Consider the following 15,279-nt stretch of genomic DNA (forward strand, 5'->3'; position numbering starts at 1 on the left):
AGAAGGCGTCCCATTCTGCCCGAAGAAAAACTAGCTGCATATGTGTGTGTGTGCGTGTGGCAGCCCCGGCGGGAAAACGGTCAAGAAAGGGAAAACTATCTGTCTCCGGAATCTCTCCGCGGGGGCCGAGCATCGCTCCGAGCGCTGATACATAAGCGGCGTGTAGGTTTTCCTCCCCGTACCGGTGCGCTATCTCTCGCGGAAGAAGGAGCGACAAAGATGAGGCGCCTATTTTCCTTCCCAACACATGGCCTGGCGGGCGAGAAAGGATCTTTCCATTTCCTGGTGATGGTGGTGGTGGTGGATGCTGTACAGGGTGCGGGGGTGAGTGTTACACCGTGAGTCTGCGTGAATGTGCTGCGGGGCAGGGATGCGCTTTTCCAGGACTGTAAACGCCAGAAGGGCGCACGGAAGCAAACGAAGAAGAGACATAAGAAAACTCCCACACGCACACACACACACACTCATTGCTGGGGTAAAATTTTCACCGAAACGCCGCGAGTTGTGTACGGGAAAAACACAACACGCGAAGAAAAAGATGCCCTCCATCTGTCCTCGCGATGCGCCTCTGTGTGTGCGGCGCTGTAATCATGTAATGAAAACGAAGGAAACGATTGTATTCCGATGCGCACGAGGAAAAGCGTGCATTATTTCCACGAAACGCCCGTAGCACGTGTGCTCAAGAGCGAAAGAGAGAAGGAGCATGTAAACTCGGCAAAAAGAGAGCGAACGATAGAAGAAGAGAGAGTACGCACGATAGCGACGAATCGCTTGTGGGCTTTTGCTGCCGTTTGCTGCCACCGAAAGCGACTCCCGTGGAGGGGTTTTTCTTTTTGGTTGTGCACTTTTTCCCGCTTTTTCCTTAGAAGACTAAAATGGTGAGTCAAATCTTTCGCCAGTTTGGACAGGGAGGTCCAGGTTTTGTGTTTGGGAATTGACAGGAAAATTTGTTTATAAGAAATTTAAAATAAAAACACCAAAAATGCATGCATGAAATCAAGAAAAATTCTTGGAATTGATTATAACCTCTAGAAACTGAACTGCAAATAATATGAATTGTAAAAATTTCAATTATTGAATCGAAGAGATTTTAATATTTGACAGAATGCTTTTCAAACATATTTCAACTGAGTTTTTAACTATGTAAAAAATGTGTGTTGTCAATATTTTATCCTAATAATGGCAATGTATATATAGCGATTCGTCATAAATTTTTACTGATATTTACAGCTTTACTTTGGGCTTTATTTTGAGTTTAATTTACTATGAATGCTTTCCTACGTCCATCAAAATATTTTAAGGAAATGAACAATTTGATTTATTTTTTTTTAGTAAATTCAGTTTTTCGCAATTTTTCCCCATTTAATCACACTCGAACCCATTGTGCGCTTCGGTGCTATTTTCGCTGCCGTGAAGATCGTGCTATCGCACCATTTGCCTACTCTTTCCCTCCTACGCTGGGGGAGGAGCTACCGCTTACGCTCGGAGCGACAACGATGAAACAGAGACGGCTGCCTGTTTCTGTCGAAGCGCGCAGCACGCGCCGTCTCGCTCGCCCCACAGCGCCCGAGGATGCTGAGCCGGAGGATGTGCGTCCTTCGGCGGCAAAACATCCTATCCCTGCAGCAGCAACAGCACCAACACCAAGGACTCACGGTCGGACGCGGTGGAAAGAGGCGAGTGGTGCAGCGAGCAAGCGGGCGAAGGGGGAGGTCGGTTTCGCAAAACAGAAGGCGCCGAATACCCTGCAGCTTCACCTGAGCACACAGTTTCAATCTATCGATTGCGCAGAGCATTCGTGCTGCGCTTGTGGTGCTCCTGCTGCTGCCGTTTGGTCGTTTTGATGTGCTGATGCTGATGCTCTGCTACTGCTGGCCGTGGCTTCGTGCGTTCCCTGAAGGTACAGCAGCCGCCCGAGACCTGCTGACTTCATCATAGTCTCTCGTGCGACCGTGCGTGCGCTCCGTGTTCGGGCTGCGTGTTCGCTCGTGCGTTTTACGGTTGACAGTTGGAGCCACAGTTCCAATTGCGCTTTCCGTTCGAACAAACACGCGGACACGCTGTCGCTCAGCGGGAGCGATATTTTTCCGTGCGTGTTTTTCTGGGGACGAATGGTAAAATAAAGCATTCCCCGAGGAACGGAGTGCCAAAAGTGAGGATAAACAGAGAAAACTTTATACACAAGTTACTGCCAATTGGATATTTCTGCAGTGATCCAGTGGAACACGTGCTTTGATCGCATTACGTCTTTCTTTAGTTGCCAACGACAACGTGTTGGTATTCCGTACGTTTGAATATCGCCGAGTTTCGATCCAATTCGAAGTAGCGGATACGCGCACATAAACATAACCCTGCCGTGGGTCGTTAGATCGCAAACTGTTTGCATGGGGTGTTTGAAACAATTGCGAAAAACGATGTGAACTTTTGGTAAACACTAGATGTTTTTCTAACGTATTTTGGAATCTACTCGACACAAAGGAAACAAACTTCATCGTGCGATTCCAAATGGTTTTTTCAACTTCCCAAGCAAAGTGACAAAGTGTGTGAAACTTTAAATTGTACGTAACCGATTGCCAAACACACAAACGGGGCTTCCGTCCAATTCAAATAATATTTAGCAGCAAAATTAGCAATGCCCACCAGTTAACAAATGGCGTGTTAAAGTTATCTAAATTTGCGATCAAACTTGCTTCCAGTGTGTTTGTTAGTGTCAAGTCGACAAGTTTGGCCGTCGTTATCGTCGGGACAATCTGGATTGTTTATGTTTGTGTGTGTGTGTGTTTGTGTTAGAGTGTATGTGGCACGCGATCGGAAGTTGGCGTTTGTTTCTCACGTTTCTTATAACCACAAACCTATCTTTTCCCCTCCCTCTCTACGTCTCCATCAAACTGCAACACTTTTAACGTGATAATTTAATGTGCCTTCTCTTGACCAAAAATAGCATAACCACCCAAAGCTAAGTGAAGTCATTAAGGTGCGCACCCTTCCTCCGAAGCCACAATCGCTCGCATGTGTGGCCACAACTCCTTCGTTTCCTCTTTCTCTCTATTTCCGTCGCTCGGAAATGTCCCCCCAGTAGTTGCGGAACTACCTTTACTCATTAGCGATTGCTTCTCATTTTTTTTTATAGTTATGATTGCACATCTGGCAGGTCAAGTGTAGTTATCAAGCTGTCAACGAGATTAGTTTTGTGCGTAATTGTGAGACAATTTGACAAGTGTTCCTTTCCGTGTAATGAGAGTGTAAGCAAACCAGACATCGCAGCCTACCAAAGAAAGAAAACTTAGTGTGGAAATCATCCCATCATCTCGTCTTTGTGTACGCTTGGTGCATTTTATTCGGAAAATATACATAAAGTGTAGTGTTTTGCGTAAGCCGGTTCAGTGGACTTTGCGGGGAAACATCGAAGACATCCAGTTTCACCGAGGCAGCCGCAACGAGGAGGCCAGACATTCTCTACGACATGATTATGGTATGCATAGTTTGAGTGTAGCTTCCCATTTCTTGTGCCCAAGATTAAGTTCTTCCCACCTTTCATTCTTGAGTCCACTGCAGCCCGGTTTCGCTTCGAACATTTTCCCACGGCCAACAATCTTCACCTGAAACACGCAGGGATGCTTTTCTCACGGCTCATTATCATTCCGGCAGCCGAGAGCGATAAAAAATCAATCATAATGTTGCGCTAGGCATGCAATCGAATCGGCCGGCAAACCGATCACCGATAGATTGGATGAGCTTTTGCGGGTTCTTTTCATCCTTATCCTTGTTTCTTTCGCGTGATAATCACTTAAAAATTATTCAAATTACCATCGCCCACGGAAGATTTGTGTCTGTTCTGAAAGAGTTGAGAAGATCGAAAGGCAAATTTGGTTGAAATATAAATGACTTCATGATGTTAAGTAAATGTTTCTTATTGTTCAATTAGATTCATAAAACTTCATTTTTAAAAGCATAAGATTTTGAATATAACAAGTTGGAGGCACATCAAGTAAACATTCATTGGAATAAGTTCCTCTATTCCATTCTGGTAGATCATCATTAAACCGTATGGAAATCAACTCTGAGGGTTATGTTGTTTTTTTCTTCTTACGTACATTTAGGTGCAATTTAAGACCTGCCCCTGCCACTTTCGCATGACTCATCTTATGTGCTTACCGGACCCTCTTCTGCATTCAAACGTGTTCCCTTTAATGATGCTCGCATAAAAGATGAAACATTGTAATTCACTCCATCTTAGCCCTGGTTGGTAAATGCGCTCGTGTCTGCGTAATAAATTCCCATTTTTGCTACGCACGAGTATGAGTAAGATGTTGCTGCCCTTCACGCAAATAAACCTCCTCCTGGCAGGGGCCAAACCCGAGCGTCATTCGTCCTCGTTCCGTTCCATGAACCGCATTTATCACCACCATCATCATCATCATCATCCACGACGGTTTTCGTCATCGATCGATCCGGCGAAGTGAATTCCGGTTGGTTGGCAAAGCAAAGCAGGAATGCTGGTGCCTCCCCGTTATCGATTCGTTGCTTCGAACTTTTGCTTCCAAAGGCTTTTCAGTGCCACCCTGCGGACCTCCTTCTCCCAGATTTGGCCCTCGGGCGGGAATGCTGATCATCATGAAATTGCCAGCGCTCCAATCCGACCAATCGGAGTCCGGCGTCACTCCTCACGGCACTTTCCGTGTTCTTATGTAATCGATTTATGGACCCATTTTGTTGCCCCGTGCGGAATTTAAGGGCCCACAAGCCAAACGAATCAAACATCGAGACCGGAAAGACCAGACAAGTCGAGGGCTTTTCCAGACCCTGGCCACCGCGGAGCGTTTGCCAAGCCGACCGTATCGGCTTGAACTTTCCAAAATCGACATTTTTGGCAAAGCAAAGTGTGCGGTTTTCCTCCCGCGCAATCTGAAAGTTGCTCCCGTCCCGAACCTTCGATTGACCCTTTGGACGTGTGGGGATCGGTAGGGAAAAGGTCGGCGGGAAGAATTTTGTGCCCTTTCCGGTGTGGCTAACCTTGCCGATGGGAAACTTTGAGCGCCCGAAAACCGGGTCGGGGTGCCATCAATTAGTAACCGCTGCCGGCGCTGGCGGTAAACTTTAACGAGAAAAACCAGTATCCGGAGCCGTCATGCCATTTCGACGGGCCCGGAGTTTTGGAGAGTGGCTGTGTGTTTGTGTACTCTGGCGGACACACACACACACACGTAACGCGGGGGTCGAACGGGAAAGCATGCTTTTTCCTACGAAAATCAGCGCACCGACGTAGGGCATGCGTGGTAGAACGGGGAAGGGAAGCTAAGCGATATTTGCATGACGACGAGATGGAAAACCACAACGGAAGAATATGTTTTATAACTCGGCGGTCTTTAATGGATTGAAGAAGCGAGCGTCTTTAATTCGACATTCAGTTGAATTTCGAAATCCACAACGGCATCGCATTATTTAAAAAACAAACAATTTGACGTGATTCCTTTAAAGCAACATTAAACGTATCATTTTTGCAACAGAGGCCTTGTCAAATATGTGTTAGCTTTAAATTGAACAAATTCTAATGAACCTCAAAAGTGATGATGAGCCTAAGATCTTCCAGAAGTACTTATCTTTGACTACATATTTTACAAAACAAAGCATTTCTAATCTTACCAACCTAGTGTCTTTTAACCTTTTTTAAAACAGGACATTTTATCATTTTTAAAATAACATTTACAGGAAAATTTATCAAATTTTGTTTCTATACCCTCTTTTATTGTTATTCTTATTAGTAGGAGTTTTATCACGAACAACTTAAGTTATTTCGCAACAAAACATAATTCTGGTCAGTAAGCAAAACCTTGAATATTTTTCAAAGAAAATATGAGTGCAAAAATCATCTGGCAGAATGTCACTATGGTCCCTTATTGTTCCAACGTAACAAAAATAATGTTAACAGTTTTACGATAAAGTAAGTTTAAATCTCTTCTGGATTATCTGGGTTTGAAGGATAAGAATAATCAGACCTGAGATTTTTTTTTTTTTATAGTTTGTCCGTCCCAACAGAAACATTTCAACATTTCCATTCATTCACAAATAAGTTCATTTAGTGTTATTATTTTTCAGGGGAAAATGGTTAAAGAATTACTCAATGAAAGGACAGTTTCTATTTTAAGAATTGTAACTGCATTAAATCGTACAGCCAAGGTTACGAAAAAAACAAGTATTCTGTCCAATTTTACATTTTTTTCCAGCACTTTTCGAAACCTTCTCTCAGAAACGACTGACATCGTGCATTTTAAATCACCCCAAAGCCAAACGAGTGAACATTGTTCCGAGCAACGAATCGATTTTCCAAACCCAATGCCGGCGGCTTTCTCCTTCGAACTGGAGGGCTCCATGCATTCTGCTACAAATGGCGTCGGTGACATTTGCCTCCAAACGTCGTTGTACACACGCGCCGGTTTTACACTCGCTTGTTCCACTGGCAAGTGTGTGTAGGTAGTCCTCCGGTGGTAGATGTCTATCGGTATGCAGTAGAAGCCTTTTTTCTTCCCTCGCCGACGCGTGTGTCCTATCGTTTTGCATAGACCCCGGGGGCCATCGGCTGCGTGTATCCGATATCGATCGTTTTTAGTCACCCGCCACCCGTTTTCCCGTTCCCGTTCGCCTCGCCATTGTCGCATCGATTAGACCCCCGCGCCCGATGGCACGCTGTGGAATGTGTGCCTGTGCGTGGACTAATCACGGCGTGGGCTGGAAGGGATTTGAGGCCCTTTCGGGTGACAGCTTGCCGTTGCCGGTGATGAATGACAAATGAGCCTCGAACGCTGATACTTTCTGCACGGCTCGGCGATGAATACGGTGCGGTGAGCCATTGGAATGGGGGTACCGAGGGACGCAAAATGGAGATGATTGTGCAGATAAATCACGGCAACGAATGGCAACCGTAAGCCTTCGACTCTCTCGCTTCCGACCACAAGGGAGGTCAGGAGGTGCGTGTATTAGTACGCTCGGTAGTGGTGTAAAACTAATCACCTCGCCGTTCCACCGACCGTACAAACGGTGCAGGTCATCGTTCTAATTCTCCCCACACCGTAAATCCGTTTTTCCACTTCATTATACAAAGGGGCGGTGTGATGCGTGAAGTTGGTACTTTAGGTACTTTATTTTCCTCGGTTTTGTTCTGCGTACAAAATAATCTAATCCAAACATTGAGGAGCACGACCGCTGCTGCTGCAAAAACACAAATAATGGTGGCCCCATTTGGTTTCCCTCCCCGATTGAAAACAGGACGGACGCGTCCTGGTGGTGGTAATGAACACATCATCCATAAACCACCGAGCGGTACATGATTAATGTCGTTCGATTTGTTACGCCCCGGTGGAAAATGGCGCAACATTGAAGGGTGGCCCTAGGACTCCATTCAATTGGCCGTACACTTTAAGCACTATTTTTCATCGCGTTTCGTTTGGCGTTTTCGTCGAGGGAAGGAAACATTGGAAACTGATTTTAATATTTGCTGAAAGTGATCTACGGGTAACAACTCATCATACAACTCGGCTGCCATCGATCAGCGATCGCGATCCGAATTGAGTCGCTTCCCGTAACCTCGAACGGATGGCGTTAGTCCTCAATGCAGCCAGGCTAATCTGAACCTTCACTCACCCACCCAGGGAAGACTGGGAAAGAGCAATTGTGGTTAATAACTCTATACCTTTTCCGGTGAGCGAGCAGCAATTTTCCCTAAATGTCCATTAGCTCATCGTTTCGCTCCGGGAAAGGCCATCCCTTCGCTGCCTGATTGAGCAATAGGTGACCGGAGGAGGATTTAAGGGTAAAACAAAACAAAACCACAATGGAACGAAAAACAAAACCATACTGAGATACCAGAGCATCATTTCGTGTGTGTGTATGTGTGTGATATAAAGCTCATTTCCTGTTGTCAATCATTTACTCACAACTAATAATCAATCTTGAAGTCTTATGCTTTCCTTTTGAACCTAGTATGACGGGATCCTAGATGACCTGGCCGAGTATGGAAGGTGATTAGGGATTTATTTCATGTATTTTTTTACCCCCAGCACTGGATAACGTAGAGTGGAGATCTCGAAACCGGTGCAAAATGGGAAGAAACGAGCAACATACAAGCTTGGACGATCCTGGGCAAACGACATTAATGAAGTTCGGAAACGATCGTAGAAAGAATGGCTCATTCCGATTAAGTATCGTTTAAAAAATGATTTGACGAACCGGTGAAAATAGTTGATGCCTTAAAATTTATGATATGAAACTCAATATGTCAGAAAGAGTGTAATGACTCTAACAATACAGCAACGTCCATAATATCATAATAAATTAATGAAACTCAAAATTGATGAACGTTATAAAGCGATATGTAACTCACAATGAATACCTTTCTATCCCTCGTAGAAGTCTTCCAACGTTTCCAGTACGGGTAATGCTAACATTTAAATTAGAGGATAAGATTTGAGATATTTTTGCACCCTTTCGATGACTTTCCGATCCTTCTACTCTCAGTAAAAAGCAACAGAATGATTTTCCAAAAAGAAACAAAGACCTTATCTAAAAGGAGTGTGCCCAGGACGTGGTGTCAGGTTTTTTTTCCCCTACACTTTCCGCTGTTGCATTTCGTGCTTGCATGCATTAGTTAGAAAACAGTCTTCGGGTTCGCTTATGCGCCTTTTTCTCGGCACTTATGCACCCTCATTCCTCGCGAAGCTGCCCTTACACTTTACGGTCACGAACGCTTTTCGAGCTCGGGAACATAAATACGGAACGCGAGTCAAAATTCTTCAAACGCACCAAGGAGGAACCTGAAGCAAAAACCTGCCAAAAGGGCTCGCGAATAAAGCAGAATACAAAAATCGCACATAAAAAGGGATAACTCGAAAAACGGTCGAAAACGGAACGCAGGGCAGGAAAGCGCAAGACAAAAGAGTACGCCCGATAACCACAACGTGAAGCGAGCAATTGACCCAAATTGTGTAATTATAAAATTCTTCAAATTCGTTGATGCGCTTCGACAGAATCTTCGTCGCCACGTCAACGATTGGCATGTTTGGCGCAGGAGCAAGGAACCAGGATCTTGGGAGGAACGAGAAGGATCCGTTCGTGTTGGAATTCTGTCAAAAATTCGATACATACCCGCCGAATGGAAGAGTCCATCGAACCATCGGGCATCAATCTAATGTTCTTTCGATCACATTTTGAGGTCTTCAACAAAACTACCTATTAAAAGTTTGCGAAGAAACTGTTGGAAAATGTTCCTTGTCGTCACTTCCAAAGTGATCGCTTATGGTTTATTATTGAGCACAAATAGTTCTATTAACACATTAACGTTAACCTTCTCCGTAACAAGTATCCCCAATGGAATCCCTTGTCTCTTAGGAAAACATTAGAAGAGCACACCCTCATATAACGCAGCAAGAGGCATTCTAAAAATCATCCTCTAGACCGGAGTGTGCAAATACTTCGCCAGCCAGTCGAGCGTATGATCGATTGCTAGTTAGTGTGTACGACTTGATTGCGGTCATTAGGATAATTAATGGTGCAGGGTAAGGTCAGCATTTATCTTACTGGACACGTATCGGTTACTTCATTGGTTTGGCTTAGCGCCGGGAAGCTATAGAAAGCTTTAACAGGCTTTGAAGACTTCGAGCTACATGTGACAATATGCAAGGGATGCTTGGATTCCGTAACATCGCTACGTATATTTTCAAATGCGATAATTGTTCCCAATCGATAGCTAGATTGAGGTGTCGTATCCAGCTCTCTCTGTTTCGTAAGAAACATGATTAACTAGACAAGACACCTACCATAGTGGCCTTCCACTACCGGTCATCAATGTACAACCGATACGCCGGAATCGAGGATCTCTTCCCCTAGCTCCGGACGATCCTTCCACGGGGCTCAAGTAAGTAGGTTTACCCTTTCGAGGGGCGCCAGACCAACGCCATATCAATCATTCGCACCGAAACCGATACACTGACAGGCGGCGGCCCGTTCTTGATCCTTGCCTTGACCTCTGGCCGGGGAACAAATCCATTCCCCACGGTTTACGAACTCCACCGGTTGTTTGTTAAGCCATAATTATATCGTTAGGCAGGGGAAAATGATGCAGAAACGGATTTTTCGGACACTACGCCCGTGGAGTGTAAAACACATAATAATCTCGCTCTTACTTCTCTTCTTTGCCGGAAATATGGGGAGACCACTCCACGATGCCCATCGATAGCGACCCTTCGAATCAGGCGTTGCGCCTAACGATTTCACTTCGAGGATGCGGGATGATCTTCTAACGCTACGATCGGGTGTCATTAAAATGTTATTAGTTTTGAAGCTCCGATAACTACTCCTCTTGCCTGGTGCCGGTGCTTGGGCGGAGGGTCAGGGGCCAGTTCTTTGGCGTTTGGAAGTTGAAGGCGTTGGTACGAAGAGCGTGCCAACAGCGAACGGTACCTATCGAGCAGCAAACCACAAACTAATAGCACCCAATAGTAAAAAGGGTGGAGAACGCTCGGTACTTTTTTTTCATCAAAGGAGACCACAGAAGGCAACTCGTCCAACGGACGATCGCCTCCCCCGTGCCAGAAGAGTCGGCAAGTTTGTGGTCATTCTGCTGAAGACAGACTTTTCCTTCTTGCCTTTTTTTGTGTAAGTTATTTTATTTTTCTACTCTTCGGTGTAAATGCTCGTGGACTCGAATCGGACTGGCACAACGGGTCTGTCTGTGGACGAAAGATAAATAAATTAAGTTACATCACGCTCTTTGGCGTGATTCCAAAAACCGCAAGCCTCCATTGGGAGAGGGTGAACAGAATGGCGGTACGAAAGGACCCTAGAAGGGAAGGGCGAGAGGGGGAACAGGGTATCTGTCTGGTGTGGTGATCATAACTCTTTTCTTTCCCATTTTTTTTTCCACCACGCTTTTCGACTAGAACCCTAGCAGCCGCTCGCTGTAATTAATAGGACTTGGCGTAGTTTTCATTCACGGACTTAATTCGATTCCTTCATTGTATCCATTAAGGGTCGACGGTTCTTTTTCTTCCGCACAAACCCGCTCGGTTCGGTTAGAAGTCGCTAGGAGAGATTCATTCTTGACTTTTTCCAGCTGCCTCCCATAATAGTCCACCGGGTTCTAATAGAATCCATCCTTGGGTATGCTAATGTTGGAACATTAAACCTCCTGCTCGGAAAAATCGTCCAGCGATGGACGATTGCAGAAGGAAAAAACCAGAACGGCACCCCCCAATGGATGCAACCGCGATGCAAAACCAAAAAACCAGCAAAAAATAATCGTATCTATTCGTTCATTATGCACATCGTCCATTGCATTCGACCACAAAAAAGGAGGGTGAAACGTGTTGCCGGGGGATGGAAAAACGTAAGTTTCGCTCATTGTTACACCGGCACGAGGCTTTGAGGTGTGTGACAAATTGAATATTATTCGCCAGCTGTTGGCCACAAAAAGGCAGCCTTCAATCTTTGCGCGGCGCTTTGCGCAGAACGGATGATGAAAAGGTTGCATTTATTATGTTCGACCCGCGCGCATACGATCGTGTTTGATTATCGGGTGTTTATAAAAATCAACATAACGACTCTCTCGTCTTGGAAGCTGCAGGGGAACGTTTTTGCAGATTGCTTTGTTTGCAAGGCAGTGAGTAATGCAATGTGAAACGGTTTGACCCGCACCGAAACGCACGATGGGGTCAACGACGATCATTTTAAAACGCTGTTTCTTGGTCTGCGAGATTTCGTAAAATGATTTATTCCACCAGCTATGGCTAATCAATCCACAGTTGTTAAAAATAATATTTGTTTCCCTGTTGCAATCATGCCACTCGTCCGCATGTCGAGAAGCATAAATCATCGGAAGCTGTCGCTCGCTCACCGTTTTCTCGCAGACAAATACTTTCAGCATCGTTCCAGAAAACCATTAACCATAAAGCTGTGGAAGAGATCTTCAGTCGTTTGTTCACTTTTAAATCCACAAAATGGGGCTAATGAGAAAGCCTTCTTTGAGGTGCACCAGTGACACAACATATGCTACCGAGAGAGGGCCTCACTTTAAAACCGTTAAAAAAACTGATTATTCTGATGCTCCTAATAAATGGTTATTGGGAGAAATAAAACAACCCGTAGCAGACACGGAAAAATTCTTGGAATCGTGCAGCGTAATGGAAAGCTGAAAGAAAATTAAAAGTTATACCTTCACGTATGCAAATTATGCCGTTCAAGGGCAACAGCAACAGCTTGAGATTTATGTGACAGACGGATCGTAAAGTGACCATCTCGAACGCATCCTTTTCTTCTACCCAAAATTAATACACCCATGTAGAGCACATTCCTTCTGGAGCTGGCAATTATGCGGTTCAGAATTCCTTGTTCCATAAACTGAGTGCCTGCTCTTTCTGCTCTTTAAGGATGCTAGACAGTGGCCCATTTGCGTTGTTACGCCATAATTGCCGTACGAAAAATGCGCATACCCAGACGGTTACTTTTCAACATAATCCTTCAGCACGGAAAGACAAAGCAGAACGGAGGCAAATCCCTCCTTGGAGTGAACCGGTGACAACGCACCCTGCCTAAAAGATGCCTCGAAACGTGTTGCCGGCGATGAGGAGCAGAAGGCTGAAGGCTTGCAATAAAACGGGGAAACCTATTCCGAAATACAATTTCCTGTGCACTTCGTGGTGGAAACGCGAGGTGCAATGTTTTGCAGCGGGTCTGTCTCCACCGGGAATGGGCACGCATTCATTTTGCCCACCTGGCCCGCGCGAATCCGAGCCCCGAACCTTCAAGCCCCAAGAAGTCTTTAAGATAAAGACAATCCGGGCTGTCCTGGCTGGTCAGCGTCAGCGTCGGTCCGCTTGTCTGCTGCGCGCAAAAGTTATTAAATTGTGAAGTACGAAATTAATGACTTTTTTCCGTTTTTTACTGCCCCGGCGTTGGGGTGCGTAAACTCTAAGCCCGTGTCTGCCAAAGTGCCGTTTGTGGCGTTCGTGGGGCCCGAAGCCCGACGAACGAAGTGAACGTCTCGCGATCAAGCCACTCGTCGGATGATTTTGAGCCCCCGAAAAACAGCTGAGGGCAGCACACGCAGCCGAAAAAGCATGAATGAAAGCGGGCTCGGAACGAATTGCATCCCGATCACCGGTCAAAGACAATCCGACCAGAATGCGGCGCAGAATGGAGCGGAAATGGAAAAACTCATTAAAATATAGATTAGAGAAACGCATTCGTTCTTGTTCGCGCGAATTTCGATTTTAATATTTCCGTTTAATTTTGATCCTTTAATGTACATCGCGAACACACAGCTTTCGATGGTTTTCTCGGGAGCCCCGTTCACAACATGGCCTTCTCTTCCTTCTGAAAAGCCATTCCTCAATCCAGGATCAATGCCTACTGAGTTTACTGCAGAAGGGTGTCCAATGAAATGGAACCATTTTACAGCCGTACCAACCGATTATACAAACCGTCTCAAACGGACGTTGTTTTCGTCGATTTATGATTTATGCTTAGCAAAACTTTTAGCCTTTCCTCGGGTGCATTAGCCTCCGTTCCGCTCCCCAAAAAACACCCTGCGAAGAAAATTTAAACAATCTGATTTAAATTTACGAGCTCATTCGAACACGACTTTAAAAACCATTAGTCCCGAAAAAGATTCAAATTTTCATTCCATTCCTCAACAAATCCGTGGAAAAGGCGAACGCTTGGCTTTTTATGACTCCCGGCTCCAGCGCGGAAATGTCGGTGTTTGTCATAAAAATCTGTGCCAATCACGTAGAAACGGTTCCTGTCGTCGTTTGGAAACCATTTGAAACGGGACACATTTACTTCACCATGTCCCGCTGCATGTCCCTTAAGCTTGGTTGTGGACAGAGACATTGGCATTAAGCATGGTCACCGGTTTTCTGCCGGTTGTAATGCTCACATTTCTTTCCTTTAACCTCGTGGTTACCGTCTTATTTCTGCTGTTGAGTTTTGTGTTTTTAGTGATTTTTACCACTTGTCTTCTTTTTCTCTTCTTTTCTCCTCTCTCTGTGTTTTGTTTTAACTGTTTGTGCATTTTTAATCTCCATAAATTATACCTCGCATACGTCATGCGAACCGATGCGCGCATGAGGTTAACAACTGCAACGAATCTTCTTGCAGCACGAGCCTTCGACCGGGACGGATCAGCCGGAGCTCCTGCTGGTTTTTATCCGAGCTCTGGAGCACAGACTTGTGCAACTCCGAAGCGCAACTCCCAGTGTCGAAGGTGCAATCATAATTCCCTGTCAAGACAGGATGCTGCTCGGACGCCGTTCCGTTGCGTATCGTTCTCTGTCGTTTTCGGTACGTTTTTTTCTTCTTATTTTTAGTTCTGCCAACGATCGTCAAGAACGCTCGGCAAAACCTTATCGCCTTGCAAGAAAGATCCAAACGATGGATGGCGGTTCCCTCCGTGGCACGGAATGCGCACACCGAACATGAAAACCGTGAATGAATCGACGGGGTGCAATTATGATTTCTTCATGATCTCATGTCCGCTTCTGTCCGCGCCGTTCAGCGATCCACGAATCGGTACGATTCGGCCGAGGCCACCACCTAAGACCCGGCCTCGGTGTAACCTCGGTAGCGCAGCACTAATATGTTAGTTGAAAATTACACCCTGCCCAGGTGGGGTTTTGTTTTGTGTTTTCCTTTTTTTCCGAATCCACGGACCTGCCTTCCGAAACCGCGCTCCCGGGAACGGAAAATATCCTGCGAATTACATCCAATCAAACGGTGTACGGCACGTACCAAAGCACACGAAACGGAAGCAAACCGACCGCTAGTCAGCGGGAGCTGGGTGGAATAAAAACAATTTATATGTTTTCTCCAGACCGTCAGAACCCAAGGAGTTGCTGCTGCAATCCTCTGTAATTTAACGGAAGCAGTTTGAGTTGGTTGGATGTAGTTTTTTGCTGTGATATTGTTAGGTTTGCTTCTCGCGCGAATCGTTCCCTTAATCGATGATTTGGGATCGTTAATTGAGCTGTACGATCGATTTTTGCCTCATCAACATTCTTTCGACGTCGCCCGACGATGTGATTAATGCAATCAAATGAATTATTGTTGCACTAAAAAATAAGTCAATAACGTGTTTCGTAATTGGAACGGTTGAAACAAAGTGGGTCTCAAGAATGATTGTTTTCAATGTATTTTCATAATATCTAACGGAACTGTTTTGAAAAAAATTGCATTATCCTTTTTATTTCCACCATTCAATTTCCCAATTTCCTAAAGCTCAGAACTTGTTAC

The sequence above is a fragment of the Anopheles ziemanni genome, chromosome 3 (genome assembly GCF_943734765.1).
Source record: "Anopheles ziemanni chromosome 3, idAnoZiCoDA_A2_x.2, whole genome shotgun sequence".
NCBI classification, from domain to species: domain Eukaryota; kingdom Metazoa; phylum Arthropoda; class Insecta; order Diptera; family Culicidae; genus Anopheles; species Anopheles ziemanni.